This window comes from Salvia hispanica, chromosome 2 (assembly GCF_029641045.1).
Source record: "Salvia hispanica isolate PSC_SH4W2 chromosome 2, Shi_PSC_v1, whole genome shotgun sequence".
Lineage (NCBI taxonomy): Eukaryota > Viridiplantae > Streptophyta > Magnoliopsida > Lamiales > Lamiaceae > Salvia > Salvia hispanica.
The window spans coordinates 50,460,871-50,486,193 of NC_142693.1; positions in this window are offsets into that span (position 1 = coordinate 50,460,871).

Genomic DNA, 25,323 nt, shown 5'->3' on the forward strand with positions numbered 1-25,323 from the left:
TTACTTTCAAACTTTAAAAGGTTTTGACTCGAAACAAACATCATCATAAAACTCTCAACTTATCTTAAAAAAAATTGAACTGTCTCTCTCATTTTCAAACTCAAAATTCAAACTCAACCCAAACTCAAACTCAAACTCATCATTCCTCTTCAAAACTCGCTCTTTCCTTAAACATAGCAAATACTCTTCTCAGTTTGAAATCAGTCCCTCACGGAAAGATTTTACTTCCTCATTCTTACAAAAATTTTCTCTTCTTTCTTTCTCAAAAATTTTCTACTTCCTTTTCTCATTAAAATAAATTACCTCTTTCTCGGTTGAGCGTGGTGAACATTCAATACTAAAACTGTTTAGTCTAGTGAAACGAAACTAGACTAACGCTGAAAAAGACTCTCGGGTCCAGAGCGGAAAGAAAAATTGCTCTGACGACCGCATTTTCTAAGGATAGAAAACACGGTTGAATCGCGACTAGGGGAGGATTAAAGAAGAGGGGAAGAAAGGGGAAAACAACGAAACTCGAAATAAATGGGAATAGCTCGAATAAAATCAGAGTGTCTCAACAATCAACAACTTGAAAAGAATATTATCTCAACAATTCAAGAACTCAAAAGAAAGATAACTAATCAGCGGATGCATTCGAGAGAAGGAATATGCCACGTGTGAAGACATGACACATTCTGAACACTTATATTTCCTGCACATTTTTAAAACATATGCAGGGCTGAGTACCTGATGTACCCAGTGAACACGTGCCAAAATAATTCAACAAAATATTGTGTCAGCATTTAAAAGTGAACTCGGTGTTTTACAAAAGACCAAGTCACCAAAACATTTCTCGCTCAAAAGTATGGCTGAAGCCCATTTTTCTCTCTCCTCATACCATATCTGAACCTCATATGTGAAACGAGAACGTGGCCACATTCTCGATCACCGCACCGGCCAACTCGAAAGCTAGCGCACGATCCCCTCTGTTTACACTAGCTTGAATAGGGACTCACTCCCTAGACAAACCCGAATTCGATTAAACTCAAAACTTCTAGTAGGGACTCACTCCCCACTAGGGCGATCGGATAGTGGCACATCCTTAAAAACAAAATACGGCATGACACAACATATTTGAATTTTAAGCACATAACTCATACTCGAAAGATATTGCGTAAATTTAAAAGTTAGCCTACACAATAATGTAGGATAGAAAGGCCACCTCGTTCTCTTAATATTCTTAACTTGAAAATTCTCACTCTGCCTTAACTCGCTTGCGAAAATAAACCCTGCAGAAAAATCTTGGTCTCTACTCACGGCTTTCTCCCTACTCCTCTATTTTCTCTCTCTCAGATTTGAATGTGATGAAACGTGAAATCGTGTGGAGAGTATATATATATATAAAACGGATTGCTATTGTTGGGGGAAAGATATATCAAAAAGATCCGATTTTTAGTTGGAGATATTTAAGGCGGTGGGATAAGGATGAAGCCGTTTAGAATTGGAAGTGGAAGAAAGATTTGAAGGAAATTTGGGCTTCTCCCAGAATACACTCAAAAGGATTGGGCTCGGATGTATTACTAAAATAAACAAAGATAGGCCCTAAATTTTATTCTTTGACCACTCATTTATATTTGAGAAAAAAATATAATTTCTAATTTCTCCTCAAGAATCGTGTATCATTCCTCGATAAAAGTAAACAAAGGTGCAAAAATTTCCCGGTGCTCAAACGACATCCCTTTAAGAACAAAAAGAAAGGTGGAAAAAGTCGGGGTGCTACAATCTACCCATCTTAACAAAAATTTCATCCCGAAATTTGGTTACGTCCTTCGAATAGCATTATTCTCCATCATCTTGTCTTTCCATTTCCAAGCAGCTTCCTCGTATTGATAAAACTAATAACTATAGTTAAAGGTTGTATCTTCATAATATTTTTGTAATGTCACAAATGTCATTCTCGTAGAATATTTTAATCATCCCCGTGCATGCTCTAAAGGTTCCCTCTGTCGTGTCGCCACTTTTAGCAAATTACGCAAGATTAGCCTATACAAATTTAAATCGCGAGTACGATCTCTCGTCGTTGCATGGTTACATCACTTGGCATCTCCTCTTGTCTCACACTCTTTCTCGTCTGAATTTTTTTTTCATTTTGAACTTCTTTTCTTCTTGAACTCCTTATCACACGCAACATCGTTTTGTATTCTCCTTGTTATTAAGGTTCAGGGAAAATGATAGGAAATTGTAACTACCCATCTTAACTCGAGCTCAACTACAGATTTTAGTTAATCTTATCACTAAGGAAAGTGGGGTTGCAGCTGAAACTTCTTAACAAAATTCGAGCATGTTCATCCTAGCCTATCTCTTAGTTACTCTATGTTCGCACGCAAAGCTCATTGTCTCATACTTCACTTCCATCAACAATTTCATAATCTACCTCATACCTCAACATCTACAAACCATTACATAAAAACGTCATTCATATCTCACATAATTAAACATGCATAAACACATAACACCTCGCATCCTATGTCGCAGCACCTTCGCGTTTCTCGTCCACTTCCACAATCCAAGCTCTTCGAAAGAAACAAAAGTTACTCGTTTTCTCTTGAAACTCAAAATATATTTGAAACTCACACATTTTCTCCAAACTCAAAAGCCTTTACTTTAAAATTTAAAAGGTTTTGACTCGAAACAAACATCATCATAAAACTCTCAACTTATCTTAAAAAAAATTGAACTGTCTCTCTCACTTTCAAACTCAAAATTCAAACTCAACCCAAACTCAAACTCAAACTCATCATTCCTCTTCAAAACTCGCTCTTTTCTTAAACATAGCAAATACTCTTCTCAGTTTGAAATCAGTCCCTCACGGAAAGATTTTACTTCCTCATTCTTACAAAAATTTTCTCTTCTTTCTTTCTCAAAAATTTTCTACTTCCTTTTCTCATTAAAATAAATTACCTCTTTCTCGGTTGAGCGTGGTGAGCCTTCAATACTAAAACTGTTTAGTCTAGTGAAACGAAACTAGACTAACGCTGAAAAAGACTCTCGGGTCCAGAGCGGAAAGAAAAATTGCTCTGATACCAATTTGTCACGACCGCATTTTCTAAGGATAGAAAACACGGTTGAATCGCGACTAGGGGAGGATTAAAGAAGAGGGGAAGAAAGGGGAAAACAACGAAATTCGAAATAAATGGGAATAGCTCGAATAAAATCAGAGTGTCTCAACAATCAACAACTTGAAAAGAATATTATCTCAACAATACAAGAACTCAAAAGAAAGATAACTACTCAGCGGATGCATTCGAGAGAAGGAATATGCCACGTGTGAAGACATGACACATTCTGAACACTTATATTTCCTGCACATTTTTAAAACATATGCAGGGCTGAGTACCTGATGTACCCAGTGAACACGTGCCAAAATAATTCAACAAAATATTGTGTCAGCATTTAAAAGTGAACTCGGTGTTTTACAAAAGACCAAGTCACCAAAACATTTCTCGCTCAAAAGTATGGCTGAAGCCCATTTTTCTCTCTCCTCATACCATATCTGAACCTCATATGTGAAACGAGAACGTGGCCACATTCTCGATCACCGCACCGGCCAACTCGAAAGCTAGCGCACGATCCCCTCTGTTTACACTAGCTTGAATAGGGACTCACTCCCTAGACAAACCCGAATTCGATTAAACTCAAAACTTCTAGTAGGGACTCACTCCCCACTAGGGCGATCAGATAGTGGCACATCCTTAAAAACAAAATACGGCATGACACAACATATTTGAATTTTAAGCACATAACTCATACTCGAAAGATATTGCGTAAATTTAAAAGTTAGCCTACACAATAATGTAGGATAGAAAGGCCACCTCGTTCTCTTAATATTCTTAACTTGAAAATCCTCACTCTGCCTTAACTCGCTTGCGAAAATAAACCCTGCAGAAAAATCTTGGTCTCTACTCACGGCTTTCTCCCTACTCCTCTATTTTCTCTCTCTCAGATTTGAATGTGATGAAACGTGAAATCGTGTGGAGAGTATATATATATAAAACGGATTGCTATTGTTGGGGGAAAGATATATCAAAAAGATCCGATTTTTAGTTGGAGATATTTAAGGCGGTGGGATAAGGATGAAGCCGTTTAGAATTGGGAGTGGAAGAAAGATTTGAAGGAAATTTGGGCTTCTCCCAGAATACACTCAAAAGGATTGGGCTCGGATGTATTACTAAAATAAACAAAGATAGGCCCTAAATTTTATTCTTTGACCACTCATTTATATTTGAGAAAAAAATATAATTTCTAATTTCTCCTCAAGAATCGTGTATCATTCCTCGATAAAAGTAAACAAAGGTGCAAAAATTTCCCGGTGCTCAAACGACATCCCTTTAAGAACAAAAAGAAAGGTGGAAAAAGTCGGGGTGTTACAATCTACCCATCTTAACAAAAATTTCATCCTGAAATTTGGTTACGTCCTTCGAATAGCATTATTCTCCATCATCTTGTCTTTCCATTTCCAAGCAGCTTCCTCGTATTGATAAAACTAATAACTATAGTTAAAGGTTGTATCTTCATAATATTTTTGTAATGTCACAAATGTCATTCTCGTAGAATATTTTAATCATCCCCGTGCATGCTCTAAAGGTTCCCTCTGTCGTGTCGCCACTTTTAGCAAATTACGCAAGATTAGCCTATACAAATTTAAATCGCGAGTACGATCTCTCGTCGTTGCATGGTTACATCACTTGGCATCTCCTCTTGTCTCACACTCTTTCTCGTCTGAAATTTTTTTTCATTTTGAACTTCTTTTCTTCTTGAACTCCTTATCACACGCAACATCGTTTTGTATTCTCCTTGTTTTTAAGGTTCAGGGAAAATGATAGGAAATTGTAACTACCCATCTTAACTCGAGCTCAACTACAGATTTTAGTTAATCTTATCACTCAGGAAAGTGGGGTTGCAGCTGAAACTTCTTAACAAAATTCGAGCATGTTCATCCTAGCCTATCTCTTAGTTACTCTATGTTCGCACGCAAAGCTCATTGTCTCATACTTCACTTCCATCAACAATTTCATAATCTACCTCATACCTCAACATCTACAAACCATTACATAAAAACGTCATTCATATCTCACATAATTAAACATGCATAAACACATAACACCTCGCATCCTATGTCGCAGCACCTTCGCGTTTCTCGTCCACTTCCACAATCCAAGCTCTTCGAAAGAAACAAAAGTTACTCGTTTTCTCTTGAAACTCAAAATATATTTGAAACTCACACATTTTCTCCAAACTCAAAAGCCTTTACTTTAAAATTTAAAAGGTTTTGACTCGAAACAAACATCATCATAAAACTCTCAACTTATCTTAAAAAAAATTGAACTGTCTCTCTCACTTTCAAACTCAAAATTCAAACTCAACCCAAACTCAAACTCAAACTCATCATTCCTCTTCAAAACTCGCTCTTTTCTTAAACATAGCAAATACTCTTCTCAGTTTGAAATCAGTCCCTCACGGAAAGATTTTACTTCCTCATTCTTACAAAAATTTTCTCTTCTTTCTTTCTCAAAAATTTTCTACTTCCTTTTCTCATTAAAATAAATTACCTCTTTCTCGGTTGAGCGTGGTGAGCCTTCAATACTAAAACTGTTTAGTCTAGTGAAACGAAACTAGACTAACGCTGAAAAAGACTCTCGGGTCCAGAGCGGAAAGAAAAATTGCTCTGATACCAATTTGTCACGACCGCATTTTCTAAGGATAGAAAACACGGTTGAATCGCGACTAGGGGAGGATTAAAGAAGAGGGGAAGAAAGGGGAAAACAACGAAACTCGAAATAAATGGGAATAGCTCGAATAAAATCAGAGTGCCTCTCAACAATCAACAACTTGAAAAGAATATTATCTCAACAATACAAGAACTCAAAAGAAAGATAACTACTCAGCGGATGCATTCGAGAGAAGGAATATGCCACGTGTGAAGACATGACACATTCTGAACACTTATATTTCCTGCACATTTTTAAAACATATGCAGGGCTGAGTACCTGATGTACCCAGTGAACACGTGCCAAAATAATTCAACAAAATATTGCGTTAGCATTTAAAAGTGAACTCGGTGTTTTACAAAAGACCAAGTCACCAAAACATTTCTCGCTCAAAAGTATGGCTGAAGCCCATTTTTCTCTCTCCTCATACCATATCTGAACCTCATATGTGAAACGAGAACGTGGCCACATTCTCGATCACCGCACCGGCCAACTCGAAAGCTAGCGCACGATCCCCTCTGTTTACACTAGCTTGAATAGGGACTCACTCCCTAGACAAACCCGAATTCGATTAAACTCAAAACTTCTAGTAGGGACTCACTCCCCACTAGGGCGATCGGATAGTGGCACATCCTTAAAAACAAAATACGGCATGACACAACATATTTGAATTTTAAGCACATAACTCATACTCGAAAGATATTGCGTAAATTTAAAAGTTAGCCTACACAATAATGTAGGATAGAAAGGCCACCTCGTTCTCTTAATATTCTTAACTTGAAAATTCTCACTCTGCCTTAACTTGCTTGCGAAAATAAACCCTGCAGAAAAATCTTGGTCTCTACTCACGGCTTTCTCCCTACTCCTCTATTTTCTCTCTCTCAGATTTGAATGTGATGAAACGTGAAATCGTGTGGAGAGTATATATATATAAAACGGATTGCTATTGTTGGGGGAAAGATATATCAAAAAGATCCGATTTTTAGTTGGAGATATTTAAGGCGGTGGGATAAGGATGAAGCCGTTTAGAATTGGGAGTGGAAGAAAGATTTGAAGGAAATTTGGGCTTCTCCCAGAATACACTCAAAAGGATTGGGCTCGGATGTATTACTAAAATAAACAAAGATAGGCCCTAAATTTTATTCTTTGACCACTCATTTATATTTGAGAAAAAAATATAATTTCTAATTTCTCCTCAAGAATCGTGTATCATTCCTCGATAAAAGTAAACAAAGGTGCAAAAATTTCCCGGTGCTCAAACGACATCCCTTTAAGAACAAAAAGAAAGGTGGAAAAAGTCGGGGTGTTACAATCTACCCATCTTAACAAAAATTTCATCCCGAGATTTGGTTACGTCCTTCGAATAGCATTATTCTCCATCATCTTGTCTTTCCATTTCCAAGCAGCTTCCTCGTATTGATAAAACTAATAACTATAGTTAAAGGTTGTATCTTCATAATATTTTTGTAATGTCACAAATGTCATTCTCGTAGAATATTTTAATCATCCCCGTGCATGCTCTAAAGGTTCCCTCTGTCGTGTCGCCACTTTTAGCAAATTACGCAAGATTAGCCTATACAAATTTAAATCGCGAGGACGATCTCTCGTCGTTGCATGGTTACATCACTTGGCATCTCCTCTTGTCTCACACTCTTTCTCGTCTGAATTTTTTTTTCATTTTGAACTTCTTTTCTTCTTGAACTCCTTATCACACGCAACATCGTTTTGTATTCTCCTTGTTTTTAAGGTTCAGGGAAAATGATAGGAAATTGTAACTACCCATCTTAACTCGAGCTCAACTACAGATTTTAGTTAATCTTATCACTCAGGAAAGTGGGGTTGCAGCTGAAACTTCTTAACAAAATTCGAGCATGTTCATCCTAGCCTATCTCTTAGTTACTCTATGTTCGCACGCAAAGCTCATTGTCTCATACTTCACTTCCATCAACAATTTCATAATCTACCTCATACCTCAACATCTACAAACCATTACATAAAAACGTCATTCATATCTCACATAATTAAACATGCATAAACACATAACACCTCGCATCCTATGTCGCAGCACCTTCGCGTTTCTCGTCCACTTCCACAATCCAAGCTCTTCGAAAGAAACAAAAGTTACTCGTTTTCTCTTGAAACTCAAAATATATTTGAAACTCACACATTTTCTCCAAACTCAAAAGCCTTTACTTTCAAACTTTAAAAGGTTTTGACTCGAAACAAACATCATCATAAAACTCTCAACTTATCTTAAAAAAAATTGAACTGTCTCTCTCACTTTCAAACTCAAAATTCAAACTCAACCCAAACTCAAACTCAAACTCATCATTCCTCTTCAAAACTCGCTCTTTTCTTAAACATAGCAAATACTCTTCTCAGTTTGAAATCAGTCCCTCACGGAAAGATTTTACTTCCTCATTCTTACAAAAATTTTCTCTTCTTTCTTTCTCAAAAATTTTCTACTTCCTTTTCTCATTAAAATAAATTACCTCTTTCTCACTAGACTAAAACTGTTTAGTCTAGTGAAACGAAACTAGACTAACGCTGAAAAAGACTCTCGGGTCCAGAGCGGAAAGAAAAATTGCTCTGATACCAATTTGTCACGACCGCATTTTCTAAGGATAGAAAACACGGTTGAATCGCGACTAGGGGAGGATTAAAGAAGAGGGGAAGAAAGGGGAAAACAACGAAACTCGAAATAAATGGGAATAGCTCGAATAAAATCAGAGTGCCTCTCAACAATCAACAACTTGAAAAGAATATTATCTCAACAATACAAGAACTCAAAAGAAAGATAACTACTCAGCGGATGCATTCGAGAGAAGGAATATGCCACGTGTGAAGACATGACACATTCTGAACACTTATATTTCCTGCACATTTTTAAAACATATGCAGGGCTGAGTACCTGATGTACCCAGTGAACACGTGCCAAAATAATTCAACAAAATATTGTGTCAGCATTTAAAAGTGAACTCGGTGTTTTACAAAAGACCAAGTCACCAAAACATTTCTCGCTCAAAAGTATGGCTGAAGCCCATTTTTCTCTCTCCTCATACCATATCTGAACCTCATATGTGAAACGAGAACGTGGCCACATTCTCGATCACCGCACCGGCCAACTCGAAAGCTAGCGCACGATCCCCTCTGTTTACACTAGCTTGAATAGGGACTCACTCCCTAGACAAACCCGAATTCGATTAAACTCAAAACTTCTAGTAGGGACTCACTCCCCACTAGGGCGATCGGATAGTGGCACATCCTTAAAAACAAAATACGGCATGACACAACATATTTGAATTTTAAGCACATAACTCATACTCGAAAGATATTGCGTAAATTTAAAAGTTAGCCTACACAATAATGTAGGATAGAAAGGCCACCTCGTTCTCTTAATATTCTTAACTTGAAAATTCTCACTCTGCCTTAACTCGCTTGCGAAAATAAACCCTGCAGAAAAATCTTGGTCTCTACTCACGGCTTTCTCCCTACTCCTCTATTTTCTCTCTCTCAAATTTGAATGTGATGAAACGTGAAATCGTGTGGAGAGTATATATATATATATAAAACGGATTGCTATTGTTGGGGGAAAGATATATCAAAAAGATCCGATTTTTAGTTGGAGATATTTAAGGCGGTGGGATAAGGATGAAGCCGTTTAGAATTGGGAGTGGAAGAAAGATTTGAAGGAAATTTGGGCTTCTCCCAGAATACACTCAAAAGGATTGGGCTCGGATGTATTACTAAAATAAACAAAGATAGGCCCTAAATTTTATTCTTTGACCACTCATTTATATTTGAGAAAAAAATATAATTTCTAATTTCTCCTCAAGAATCGTGTATCATTCCTCGATAAAAGTAAACAAAGGTGCAAAAATTTCCCGGTGCTCAAACGACATCCCTTTAAGAACAAAAAGAAAGGTGGAAAAAGTCGGGGTGTTACAATCTACCCATCTTAACAAAAATTTCATCCCGAAATTTGGTTACGTCCTTCGAATAGCATTATTCTCCATAATCTTGTCTTTCCATTTCCAAGCAGCTTCCTCGTATTGATAAAACTAATAACTATAGTTAAAGGTTGTATCTTCATAATATTTTTGTAATGTCACAAATGTCATTCTCGTAGAATATTTTAATCATCCCCGTGCATGCTCTAAAGGTTCCCTCTGTCGTGTCGCCACTTTTAGCAAATTACGCAAGATTAGCCTATACAAATTTAAATCGCGAGTACGATCTCTCGTCGTTGCATGGTTACATCACTTGGCATCTCCTCTTGTCTCACACTCTTTCTCGTCTGAAATTTTTTTTCATTTTGAACTTCTTTTCTTCTTGAACTCCTTATCACACGCAACATCGTTTTGTATTCTCCTTGTTTTTAAGGTTCAGGGAAAATGATAGGAAATTGTAACTACCCATCTTAACTCGAGCTCAACTACAGATTTTAGTTAATCTTATCACTCAGGAAAGTGGGGTTGCAGCTGAAACTTCTTAACAAAATTCGAGCATGTTCATCCTAGCCTATCTCTTAGTTACTCTATGTTCGCACGCAAAGCTCATTGTCTCATACTTCACTTCCATCAACAATTTCATAATCTACCTCATACCTCAACATCTACAAACCATTACATAAAAACGTCATTCATATCTCACATAATTAAACATGCATAAACACATAACACCTCGCATCCTATGTCGCAGCACCTTCGCGTTTCTCGTCCACTTCCACAATCCAAGCTCTTCGAAAGAAACAAAAGTTACTCGTTTTCTCTTGAAACTCAAAATATATTTGAAACTCACACATTTTCTCCAAACTCAAAAGCCTTTACTTTCAAACTTTAAAAGGTTTTGACTCGAAACAAACATCATCATAAAACTCTCAACTTATCTTAAAAAAAATTGAACTGTCTCTCTCACTTTCAAACTCAAAATTCAAACTCAACCCAAACTCAAACTCAAACTCATCATTCCTCTTCAAAACTCGCTCTTTTCTTAAACATAGCAAATACTCTTCTCAGTTTGAAATCAGTCCCTCACGGAAAGATTTTACTTCCTCATTCTTACAAAAATTTTCTCTTCTTTCTTTCTCAAAAATTTTCTACTTCCTTTTCTCATTAAAATAAATTACCTCTTTCTCGGTTGAGCGTGGTGAGCCTTCAATACTAAAACTGTTTAGTCTAGTGAAACGAAACTAGACTAACGCTGAAAAAGACTCTCGGGTCCAGAGCGGAAAGAAAAATTGCTCTGATACCAATTTGTCACGACCGCATTTTCTAAGGATAGAAAACACGGTTGAATCGCGACTAGGGGAGGATTAAAGAAGAGGGGAAGAAAGGGGAAAACAACGAAACTCGAAATAAATGGGAATAGCTCGAATAAAATCAGAGTGTCTCAACAATCAACAACTTGAAAAGAATATTATCTCAACAGTACAAGAACTCAAAAGAAAGATAACTACTCAGCGGAAGCATTCGAGAGAAGGAATATGCCACGTGTGAAGACATGACACATTCTGAACACTTATATTTCCTGCACATTTTTAAAACATATGCAGGGCTGAGTACCTGATGTACCCAGTGAACACGTGCCAAAATAATTCAACAAAATATTGTGTCAGCATTTAAAAGTGAACTCGGTGTTTTACAAAAGACCAAGTCACCAAAACATTTCTCGCTCAAAAGTATGGCTGAAGCCCATTTTTCTCTCTCCTCATACCATATCTGAACCTCATATGTGAAACGAGAACGTGGCCACATTATCGATCACCGCACCGGCCAACTCGAAAGCTAGCGCACGATCCCCTCTGTTTACACTAGCTTGAATAGGGACTCACTCCCTAGACAAACCCGAATTCGATTAAACTCAAAACTTCTAGTAGGGACTCACTCCCCACTAGGGCGATCGGATAGTGGCACATCCTTAAAAACAAAATACGGCATGACACAACATATTTGAATTTTAAGCACATAACTCATACTCGAAAGATATTGCGTAAATTTAAAAGTTAGCCTACACAATAATGTAGGATAGAAAGGCCACCTCGTTCTCTTAATATTCTTAACTTGAAAATTCTCACTCTGCCTTAACTCGCTTGCGAAAATAAACCCTGCAGAAAAATCTTGGTCTCTACTCACGGCTTTCTCCCTACTCCTCTATTTTCTCTCTCTCAGATTTGAATGTGATGAAACGTGAAATCGTGTGGAGAGTATATATATATAAAACGGATTGCTATTGTTGGGGGAAAGATATATCAAAAAGATCCGATTTTTAGTTGGAGATATTTAAGGCGGTGGGATAAGGATGAAGCCGTTTAGAATTGGGAGTGGAAGAAAGATTTGAAGGAAATTTGGGCTTCTCCCAGAATACACTCAAAAGGATTGGGCTCGGATGTATTACTAAAATAAACAAAGATAGGCCCTAAATTTTATTCTTTGACCACTCATTTACATTTGAGAAAAAAATATAATTTCTAATTTCTCCTCAAGAATCGTGTATCATTCCTCGATAAAAGTAAACAAAGGTGCAAAAATTTCCCGGTGCTCAAACGACATCCCTTTAAGAACAAAAAGAAAGGTGGAAAAAGTCGGGGTGTTACAATCTACCCATCTTAACAAAAATTTCATCCCGAAATTTGGTTACGTCCTTCGAATAGCATTATTCTCCATCATCTTGTCTTTCCATTTCCAAGCAGCTTCCTCGTATTGATAAAACTAATAACTATAGTTAAAGGTTGTATCTTCATAATATTTTTGTAATGTCACAAATGTCATTCTCGTAGAATATTTTAATCATCCCCGTGCATGCTCTAAAGGTTCCCTCTGTCGTGTCGCCACTTTTAGCAAATTACGCAAGATTAGCCTATACAAATTTAAATCGCGAGTACGATCTCTCGTCGTTGCATGGTTACATCACTTGGCATCTCCTCTTGTCTCACACTCTTTCTCGTCTGAAATTTTTTTTCATTTTGAACTTCTTTTCTTCTTGAACTCCTTATCACACGCAACATCGTTTTGTATTCTCCTTGTTTTTAAGGTTCAGGGAAAATGATAGGAAATTGTAACTACCCATCTTAACTCGAGCTCAACTACAGATTTTAGTTAATCTTATCACTCAGGAAAGTGGGGTTGCAGCTGAAACTTCTTAACAAAATTCGAGCATGTTCATCCTAGCCTATCTCTTAGTTACTCTATGTTCGCACGCAAAGCTCATTGTCTCATACTTCACTTCCATCAACAATTTCATAATCTACCTCATACCTCAACATCTACAAACCATTACATAAAAACGTCATTCATATCTCACATAATTAAACATGCATAAACACATAACACCTCGCATCCTATGTCGCAGCACCTTCGCGTTTCTCGTCCACTTCCACAATCCAAGCTCTTCGAAAGAAACAAAAGTTACTCGTTTTCTCTTGAAACTCAAAATATATTTGAAACTCACACATTTTCTCCAAACTCAAAAGCCTTTACTTTCAAACTTTAAAAGGTTTTGACTCGAAACAAACATCATCATAAAACTCTCAACTTATCTTAAAAAAAATTGAACTGTCTCTCTCACTTTCAAACTCAAAATTCAAACTCAACCCAAACTCAAACTCAAACTCATCATTCCTCTTCAAAACTCGCTCTTTTCTTAAACATAGCAAATACTCTTCTCAGATTGAAATCAGTCCCTCACGGAAAGATTTTACTTCCTCATTCTTACAAAAATTTTCTCTTCTTTCTTTCTCAAAAATTTTCTACTTCCTTTTCTCATTAAAATAAATTACCTCTTTCTCGGTTGAGCGTGGTGAGCCTTCAATACTAAAACTGTTTAGTCTAGTGAAACGAAACTAGACTAACGCTGAAAAAGACTCTCGGGTCCAGAGCGGAAAGAAAAATTGCTCTGATACCAATTTGTCACGACCGCATTTTCTAAGGATAGAAAACACGGTTGAATCGCGACTAGGGGAGGATTAAAGAAGAGGGGAAGAAAGGGGAAAACAACGAAACTCGAAATAAATGGGAATAGCTCGAATAAAATCAGAGTGTCTCAACAATCAACAACTTGAAAAGAATATTATCTCAACAGTACAAGAACTCAAAAGAAAGATAACTACTCAGCGGAAGCATTCGAGAGAAGGAATATGCCACGTGTGAAGACATGACACATTCTGAACACTTATATTTCCTGCACATTTTTAAAACATATGCAGGGCTGAGTACCTGATGTACCCAGTGAACACGTGCCAAAATAATTCAACAAAATATTGTGTCAGCATTTAAAAGTGAACTCGGTGTTTTACAAAAGACCAAGTCACCAAAACATTTCTCGCTCAAAAGTATGGCTGAAGCCCATTTTTCTCTCTCCTCATACCATATCTGAACCTCATATGTGAAACGAGAACGTGGCCACATTATCGATCACCGCACCGGCCAACTCGAAAGCTAGCGCACGATCCCCTCTGTTTACACTAGCTTGAATAGGGACTCACTCCCTAGACAAACCCGAATTCGATTAAACTCAAAACTTCTAGTAGGGACTCACTCCCCACTAGGGCGATCGGATAGTGGCACATCCTTAAAAACAAAATACGGCATGACACAACATATTTGAATTTTAAGCACATAACTCATACTCGAAAGATATTGCGTAAATTTAAAAGTTAGCCTACACAATAATGTAGGATAGAAAGGCCACCTCGTTCTCTTAATATTCTTAACTTGAAAATCCTCACTCTGCCTTAACTCGCTTGCGAAAATAAACCCTGCAGAAAAATCTTGGTCTCTACTCACGGCTTTCTCCCTACTCCTCTATTTTCTCTCTCTCAGATTTGAATGTGATGAAACGTGAAATCGTGTGGAGAGTATATATATATAAAACGGATTGCTATTGTTGGGGGAAAGATATATCAAAAAGATCCGATTTTTAGTTGGAGATATTTAAGGCGGTGGGATAAGGATGAAGCCGTTTAGAATTGGGAGTGGAAGAAAGATTTGAAGGAAATTTGGGCTTCTCCCAGAATACACTCAAAAGGATTGGGCTCGGATGTATTACTAAAATAAACAAAGATAGGCCCTAAATTTTATTCTTTGACCACTCATTTACATTTGAGAAAAAAATATAATTTCTAATTTCTCCTCAAGAATCGTGTATCATTCCTCGATAAAAGTAAACAAAGGTGCAAAAATTTCCCGGTGCTCAAACGACATCCCTTTAAGAACAAAAAGAAAGGTGGAAAAAGTCGGGGTGTTACAATCTACCCATCTTAACAAAAATTTCATCCCGAAATTTGGTTACGTCCTTCGAATAGCATTATTCTCCATCATCTTGTCTTTCCATTTCCAAGCAGCTTCCTCGTATTGATAAAACTAATAACTATAGTTAAAGGTTGTATCTTCATAATATTTTTGTAATGTCACAAATGTCATTCTCGTAGAATATTTTAATCATCCCCGTGCATGCTCTAAAGGTTCCCTCTGTCGTGTCGCCACTTTTAGCAAATTACGCAAGATTAGCCTATACAAATTTAAATCGCGAGTACGATCTCTCGTCGTTGCATGGTTACATCACTTGGCATCTCCTCTTGTCTCACACTCTTTCTCGTCTGAAATTTTTTTTCATTTTGAACTTCTTTTCTTCTTGAACTCCTTATCACACGCAACATCGTTTTGTATTCTCCTTGTTTTTAAGGTTCAGGGAAAATGATAGGAAATTGTAACTACCCATCTTAACTCGAGCTCAACTACAGATTTTAGTTAATCTTATCACTCAGGAAAGTGGGGTTGCAGCTGAAACTTCTTAACAAAATTCGAGCATGTTCATCCTAGCCTATCTCTTAGTTACTCTATGTTCGCACGCAAAGCTCATTGTCTCATACTTCACTTCCATCAACAATTTCATAATCTACCTCATACCTCAACATCTACAAACCATTACATAAAAACGTCATTCATATCTCACATAATTAAACATGCATAAACACATAACACCTCGCATCCTATGTCGCAGCACCTTCGCGTTTCTCGTCCACTTCCACAATCCAAGCTCTTCGAAAGAAACAAAAGTTACTCGTTTTCTCTTGAAACTCAAAATATATTTGAAACTCACACATTTTCTCCAAACTCAAAAGCCTTTACTTTCAAACTTTAAAAGGTTTTGACTCGAAACAAACATCATCATAAAACTCTCAACTTATCTTAAAAAAAATTGAACTGTCTCTCTCACTTTCAAACTCAAAATTCAAACTCAACCCAAACTCAAACTCAAACTCATCATTCCTCTTCAAAACTCGCTCTTTTCTTAAACATAGCAAATACTCTTCTCAGTTTGAAATCAGTCCCTCACGGAAAGATTTTACTTCCTCATTCTTACAAAAATTTTCTCTTCTTTCTTTCTCAAAAATTTTCTACTTCCTTTTCTCATTAAAATAAATTACCTCTTTCTCGGTTGAGCGTGGTGAGCCTTCAATACTAAAACTGTTTAGTCTAGTGAAACGAAACTAGACTAACGCTGAAAAAGACTCTCGGGTCCAGAGCGGAAAGAAAAATTGCTCTGATACAATTTGTCACGACCGCATTTTCTAAGGATAGAAAACACGGTTGAATCGCGACTAGGGGAGGATTAAAGAAGAGGGGAAGAAAGGGGAAAACAACGAAACTCGAAATAAATGGGAATAGCTCGAATAAAATCAGAGTGTCTCAACAATCAACAACTTGAAAAGAATATTATCTCAACAGTACAAGAACTCAAAAGAAAGATAACTACTCAGCGGAAGCATTCGAGAGAAGGAATATGCCACGTGTGAAGACATGACACATTCTGAACACTTATATTTCCTGCACATTTTTAAAACATATGCAGGGCTGAGTACCTGATGTACCCAGTGAACACGTGCCAAAATAATTCAACAAAATATTGTGTCAGCATTTAAAAGTGAACTCGGTGTTTTACAAAAGACCAAGTCACCAAAACATTTCTCGCTCAAAAGTATGGCTGAAGCCCATTTTTCTCTCTCCTCATACCATATCTGAACCTCATATGTGAAACGAGAACGTGGCCACATTATCGATCACCGCACCGGCCAACTCGAAAGCTAGCGCACGATCCCCTCTGTTTACACTAGCTTGAATAGGGACTCACTCCCTAGACAAACCCGAATTCGATTAAACTCAAAACTTCTAGTAGGGACTCACTCCCCACTAGGGCGATCGGATAGTGGCACATCCTTAAAAACAAAATACGGCATGACACAACATATTTGAATTTTAAGCACATAACTCATACTCGAAAAATATTGCGTAAATTTAAAAGTTAGCCTACACAATAATGTAGGATAGAAAGGCCACCTCGTTCTCTTAATATTCTTAACTTGAAAATCCTCACTCTGCCTTAACTCGCTTGCGAAAATAAACCCTGCAGAAAAATCTTGGTCTCTACTCACGGCTTTCTCCCTACTCCTCTATTTTCTCTCTCTCAGATTTGAATGTGATGAAACGTGAAATCGTGTGGAGAGTATATATATATAAAACGGATTGCTATTGTTGGGGGAAAGATATATCAAAAAGATCCGATTTTTAGTTGGAGATATTTAAGGCGGTGGGATAAGGATGAAGCCGTTTAGAATTGGGAGTGGAAGAAAGATTTGAAGGAAATTTGGGCTTCTCCCAGAATACACTCAAAAGGATTGGGCTCGGATGTATTACTAAAATAAACAAAGATAGGCCCTAAATTTTATTCTTTGACCACTCATTTACATTTGAGAAAAAAATATAATTTCTAATTTCTCCTCAAGAATCGTGTATCATTCCTCGATAAAAGTAAACAAAGGTGCAAAAATTTCCCGGTGCTCAAACGACATCCTTTTAAGAACAAAAAGAAAGGTGGAAAAAGTCGGGGTGTTACAATCTACCCATCTTAACAAAAATTTCATCCCGAAATTTGGTTACGTCCTTCGAATAGCATTATTCTCCATCATCTTGTCTTTCCATTTCCAAGCAGCTTCCTCGTATTGATAAAACTAATAACTATAGTTAAAGGTTGTATCTTCATAATATTTTTGTAATGTCACAAATGTCATTCTCGTAGAATATTTTAATCATCCCCGTGCATGCTCTAAAGGTTCCCTCTGTCGTGTCGCCACTTTTAGCAAATTACGCAAGATTAGCCTATACAAATTTAAATCGCGAGTACGATCTCTCGTCGTTGCATGGTTACATCACTTGGCATCTCCTCTTGTCTCACACTCTTTCTCGTCTGAAATTTTTTTTCATTTTGAACTTCTTTTCTTCTTGAACTCCTTATCACACGCAACATCGTTTTGTATTCTCCTTGTTTTTAAGGTTCAGGGAAAATGATAGGAAATTGTAACTACCCATCTTAACTCGAGCTCAACTACAGATTTTAGTTAATCTTATCACTCAGGAAAGTGGGGTTGCAGCTGAAACTTCTTAACAAAATTCGAGCATGTTCATCCTAGCCTATCTCTTAGTTACTCTATGTTCGCACGCAAAGCTCATTGTCTCATACTTCACTTCCATCAACAATTTCATAATCTACCTCATACCTCAACATCTACAAACCATTACATAAAAACGTCATTCATATCTCACATAATTAAACATGCATAAACACATAACACCTCGCATCCTATGTCGCAGCACCTTCGCGTTTCTCGTCCACTTCCACAATCCAAGCTCTTCGAAAGAAACAAAAGTTACTCGTTTTCTCTTGAAACTCAAAATATATTTGAAACTCACACATTTTCTCCAAACTCAAAAGCCTTTACTTTCAAACTTTAAAAGGTTTTGACTCGAAACAAACATCATCATAAAACTCTCAACTTATCTTAAAAAAAATTGAACTGTCTCTCTCACTTTCAAACTCAAAATTCAAACTCAACCCAAACTCAAACTCAAACTCATCATTCCTCTTCAAAACTCGCTCTTTTCTTAAACATAGCAAATACTCTTCTCAGTTTGAAATCAGTCCCTCACGGAAAGATTTTACTTCCTCATTCTTACAAAAATTTTCTCTTCTTTCTTTCTCAAAAATTTTCTACTTCCTTTTCTCATTAAAATAAATTACCTCTTTCTCGGTTGAGCGTGGTGAGCCTTCAATACTAAAACTGTTTAGTCTAGTGAAACGAAACTAGACTAACGCTGAAAAAGACTCTCGGGTCCAGAGCGGAAAGAAAAATTGCTCTGATACCAATTTGTCACGACCGCATTTTCTAAGGATAGAAAACACGGTTGAATCGCGACTAGGGGAGGATTAAAGAAGAGGGGAAGAAAGGGGAAAACAACGAAACTCGAAATAAATGGGAATAGCTCGAATAAAATCAGAGTGTCTCAACAATCAACAACTTGAAAAGAATATTATCTCAACAGTACAAGAACTCAAAAGAAAGATAACTACTCAGCGGAAGCATTCGAGAGAAGGAATATGCCACGTGTGAAGACATGACACATTCTGAACACTTATATTTCCTGCACATTTTTAAAACATATGCAGGGCTGAGTACCTGATGTACCCAGTGAACACGTGCCAAAATAATTCAACAAAATATTGTGTCAGCATTTAAAAGTGAACTCGGTGTTTTACAAAAGACCAAGTCACCAAAACATTTCTCGCTCAAAAGTATGGCTGAAGCCCATTTTTCTCTCTCCTCATACCATATCTGAACCTCATATGTGAAACGAGAACGTGGCCACATTATCGATCACCGCACCGGCCAACTCGAAAGCTAGCGCACGATCCCCTCTGTTTACACTAGCTTGAATAGGGACTCACTCCCTAGACAAACCCGAATTCGATTAAACTCAAAACTTCTAGTAGGGACTCACTCCCCACTAGGGCGATCGGATAGTGGCACATCCTTAAAAACAAAATACGGCATGACACAACATATTTGAATTTTAAGCACATAACTCATACTCGAAAGATATTGCGTAAATTTAAAAGTTAGCCTACACAATAATGTAGGATAGAAAGGCCACCTCGTTCTCTTAATATTCTTAACTTGAAAATCCTCACTCTGCCTTAACTCGCTTGCGAAAATAAACCCTGCAGAAAAATCTTGGTCTCTACTCACGGCTTTCTCCCTACTCCTCTATTTTCTCTCTCTCAGATTTGAATGTGATGAAACGTGAAATCGTGTGGAGAGTATATATATATAAAACGGATTGCTATTGTTGGGGGAAAGATATATCAAAAAGATCCGATTTTTAGTTGGAGATATTTAAGGCGGTGGGATAAGGATGAAGCCGTTTAGAATTGGGAGTGGAAGAAAGATTTGAAGGAAATTTGGGCTTCTCCCAGAATACACTCAAAAGGATTGGGCTCGGATGTATTACTAAAATAAACAAAGATAGGCCCTAAATTTTATTCTTTGACCACTCATTTACATTTGAGAAAAAAATATAATTTCTAATTTCTCCTCAAGAATCGTGTATCATTCCTCGATAAAAGTAAACAAAGGTGCAAAAATTTTCCGGTGCTCAAACGACATCCCTTTAAGAACAAAAAGAAAGGTGGAAAAAGTCGGGGTGTTACAATCTACCCATCTTAACAAAAATTTCATCCCGAAATTTGGTTACGTCCTTCGAATAGCATTATTCTCCATCATCTTGTCTTTCCATTTCCAAGCAGCTTCCTCGTATTGATAAAACTAATAACTATAGTTAAAGGTTGTATCTTCATAATATTTTTGTAATGTCACAAATGTCATTCTCGTAGAATATTTTAATCATCCCCGTGCATGCTCTAAAGGTTCCCTCTGTCGTGTCGCCACTTTTAGCAAATTACGCAAGATTAGCCTATACAAATTTAAATCGCGAGTACGATCTCTCGTCGTTGCATGGTTACATCACTTGGCATCTCCTCTTGTCTCACACTCTTTCTCGTCTGAAACTTTTTTTCATTTTGAACTTCTTTTCTTCTTGAACTCCTTATCACACGCAACATCGTTTTGTATTCTCCTTGTTTTTAAGGTTCAGGGAAAATGATAGGAAATTGTAACTACCCATCTTAACTCGAGCTCAACTACAGATTTTAGTTAATCTTATCACTCAGGAAAGTGGGGTTGCAGCTGAAACTTCTTAACAAAATTCGAGCATGTTCATCCTAGCCTATCTCTTAGTTACTCTATGTTCGCACGCAAAGCTCATTGTCTCATACTTCACTTCCATCAACAATTTCATAATCTACCTCATACCTCAACATCTACAAACCATTACATAAAAACGTCATTCATATCTCACATAATTAAACATGCATAAACACATAACACCTCGCATCCTATGTCGCAGCACCTTCACGTTTCTCGTCCACTTCCACAATCCAAGCTCTTCGAAAGAAACAAAAGTTACTCGTTTTCTCTTGAAACTCAAAATATATTTGAAACTCACACATTTTCTCCAAACTCAAAAGCCTTTACTTTCAAACTTTAAAAGGTTTTGACTCGAAACAAACATCATCATAAAACTCTCAACTTATCTTAAAAAAAATTGAACTGTCTCTCTCACTTTCAAACTCAAAATTCAAACTCAACCCAAACTCAAACTCAAACTCATCATTCCTCTTCAAAACTCGCTCTTTTCTTAAACATAGCAAATACTCTTCTCAGTTTGAAATCAGTCCCTCACGGAAAGATTTTACTTCCTCATTCTTACAAAAATTTTCTCTTCTTTCTTTCTCAAAAATTTTCTACTTCCTTTTCTCATTAAAATAAATTACCTCTTTCTCGGTTGAGCGTGGTGAGCCTTCAATACTAAAACTGTTTAGTCTAGTGAAACGAAACTAGACTAACGCTGAAAAAGACTCTCGGGTCCAGAGCGGAAAGAAAAATTGCTCTGATACCAATTTGTCACGACCGCATTTTCTAAGGATAGAAAACACGGTTGAATCGCGACTAGGGGAGGATTAAAGAAGAGGGGAAGAAAGGGGAAAACAACGAAACTCGAAATAAATGGGAATAGCTCGAATAAAATCAGAGTGTCTCAACAATCAACAACTTGAAAAGAATATTATCTCAACAGTACAAGAACTCAAAAGAAAGATAACTACTCAGCGGAAGCATTCGAGAGAAGGAATATGCCACGTGTGAAGACATGACACATTCTGAACACTTATATTTCCTGCACATTTTTAAAACATATGCAGGGCTGAGTACCTGATGTACCCAGTGAACACGTGCCAAAATAATTCAACAAAATATTGTGTCAGCATTTAAAAGTGAACTCGGTGTTTTACAAAAGACCAAGTCACCAAAACATTTCTCGCTCAAAAGTATGGCTGAAGCCCATTTTTCTCTCTCCTCATACCATATCTGAACCTCATATGTGAAACGAGAACGTGGCCACTTTATCGATCACCGCACCGGCCAACTCGAAAGCTAGCGCACGATCCCCTCTGTTTACACTAGCTTGAATAGGGACTCACTCCCTAGACAAACCCGAATTCGATTAAACTCAAAACTTCTAGTAGGGACTCACTCCCCACTAGGGCGATCGGATAGTGGCACATCCTTAAAAACAAAATACGGCATGACACAACATATTTGAATTTTAAGCACATAACTCATACTTGAAAGATATTGCGTAAATTTAAAAGTTAGCCTACACAATAATGTAGGATAGAAAGGCCACCTCGTTCTCTTAATATTCTTAACTTGAAAATCCTCACTCTGCCTTAACTCGCTTGCGAAAATAAACCCTGCAGAAAAATCTTGGTCTCTACTCACGGCTTTCTCCCTACTCCTCTATTTTCTCTCTCTCAGATTTGAATGTGATGAAACGTGAAATCGTGTGGAGAGTATATATATATAAAACGGATTGCTATTGTTGGGGGAAAGATATATCAAAAAGATCCGATTTTTAGTTGGAGATATTTAAGGCGGTGGGATAAGGATGAAGCCGTTTAGAATTGGGAGTGGAAGAAAGATTTGAAGGAAATTTGGGCTTCTCCCAGAATACACTCAAAAGGATTGGGCTCGGATGTATTACTAAAATAAACAAAGATAGGCCCTAAATTTTATTCTTTGACCACTCATTTATATTTGAGAAAAAAATATAATTTCTAATTTCTCCTCAAGAATCGTGTATCATTCCTCGATAAAAGTAAACAAAGGTGCAAAAATTTCCCGGTGCTCAAACGACATCCCTTTAAGAACAAAAAGAAAGGTGGAAAAAGTCGGGGTGTTACAATCTACCCATCTTAACAAAAATTTCATCCCGAAATTTGGTTACGTCCTTCGAATAGCATTATTCTCCATCATCTTGTCTTTCCATTTCCAAGCAGCTTCCTCGTATTGATAAAACTAATAACTATAGTTAAAGGTTGTATCTTCATAATATTTTTGCAATGTCACAAATGTCATTCTCGTAGAATATTTTAATCATCCCCGTGCATGCTCTAAAGGTTCCCTCTGTCGTGTCGCCACTTTTAGCAAATTACGCAAGATTAGCCTATACAAATTTAAATCGCGAGTACGATCTCTCGTCGTTGCATGGTTACATCACTTGGCATCTCCTCTTGTCTCACACTCTTTCTCGTCTGAAACTTTTTTTCATTTTGAACTTCTTTTCTTCTTGAACTCCTTATCACACGCAACATCGTTTTGTATTCTCCTTGTTTTTAAGGTTCAGGGAAAATGATAGGAAATTGTAACTACCCATCTTAACTCGAGCTCAACTACAGATTTTAGTTAATCTTATCACTCAGGAAAGTGGGGTTGCAGCTGAAACTTCTTAACAAAATTCGAGCATGTTCATCCTAGCCTATCTCTTAGTTACTCTATGTTCGCACGCAAAGCTCATTGTCTCATACTTCACTTCCATCAACAATTTCATAATCTACCTCATACCTCAACATCTACAAACCATTACATAAAAACGTCATTCATATCTCACATAATTAAACATGCATAAACACATAACACCTCGCATCCTATGTCGCAGCACCTTCGCGTTTCTCGTCCACTTCCACAATCCAAGCTCTTCGAAAGAAACAAAAGTTACTCGTTTTCTCTTGAAACTCAAAATATATTTGAAACTCACACATTTTCTCCAAACTCAAAAGCCTTTACTTTCAAACTTTAAAAGGTTTTGACTCGAAACAAACATCATCATAAAACTCTCAACTTATCTTAAAAAAAATTGAACTGTCTCTCTCACTTTCAAACTCAAAATTCAAACTCAACCCAAACTCAAACTCAAACTCATCATTTCTCTTCAAAACTCGCTCTTTTCTTAAACATAGCAAATACTCTTCTCAGTTTGAAATCAGTCCCTCACGGAAAGATTTTACTTCCTCATTCTTACAAAAATTTTCTCTTCTTTCTTTCTCAAAAATTTTCTACTTCCTTTTCTCATTAAAATAAATTACCTCTTTCTCGGTTGAGCGTGGTGAGCCTTCAATACTAAAACTGTTTAGTCTAGTGAAACGAAACTAGACTAACGCTGAAAAAGACTCTCGGGTCCAGAGCGGAAAGAAAAATTGCTCTGATACCAATTTGTCACGACCGCATTTTCTAAGGATAGAAAACACGGTTGAATCGCGACTAGGGGAGGATTAAAGAAGAGGGGAAGAAGGGGGAAAACAACGAAACTCGAAATAAATGGGAATAGCTCGAAGAAAATCAGAGTGTCTCAACAATCAACAACTTGAAAAGAATATTATCTCAACAATACAAGAACTCAAAAGAAAGATAACTACTCAGCGGATGCATTCGAGAGAAGGAATATGCCACGTGTGAAGACATGACACATTCTGAACACTTATATTTCCTGCACATTTTTAAAACATATGCAGGGCTGAGTACCTGATGTACCCAGTGAACACGTGCCAAAATAATTCAACAAAATATTGTGTCAGCATTTAAAAGTGAACTCGGTGTTTTACAAAAGACCAAGTCACCAAAACATTTCTCGCTCAAAAGTATGGCTGAAGCCCATTTTTCTCTCTCCTCATACCATATCTGAACCTCATATGTGAAACGAGAACGTGGCCACATTCTCGATCACCGCACCGGCCAACTCGAAAGCTAGCGCACGATCCCCTCTGTTTACACTAGCTTGAATAGGGACTCACTCCCTAGACAAACCCGAATTCGATTAAACTCAAAACTTCTAGTAGGGACTCACTCCCCACTAGGGCGATCGGATAGTGGCACATCCTTAAAAACAAAATACGGCATGACACAACATATTTGAATTTTAAGCACATAACTCATACTCGAAAGATATTGCGTAAATTTAAAAGTTAGCCTACACAATAATGTAGGATAGAAAGGCCACCTCGTTCTCTTAATATTCTTAACTTGAAAATCCTCACTCTGCCTTAACTCGCTTGCGAAAATAAACCCTGCAGAAAAATCTTGGTCTCTACTCACGGCTTTCTCCCTACTCCTCTATTTTCTCTCTCTCAGATTTGAATGTGATGAAACGTGAAATCGTGTGGAGAGTATATATATATAAAACGGATTGCTATTGTTGGGGGAAAGATATATCAAAAAGATCCGATTTTTAGTTGGAGATATTTAAGGCGGTGGGATAAGGATGAAGCCGTTTAGAATTGGGAGTGGAAGAAA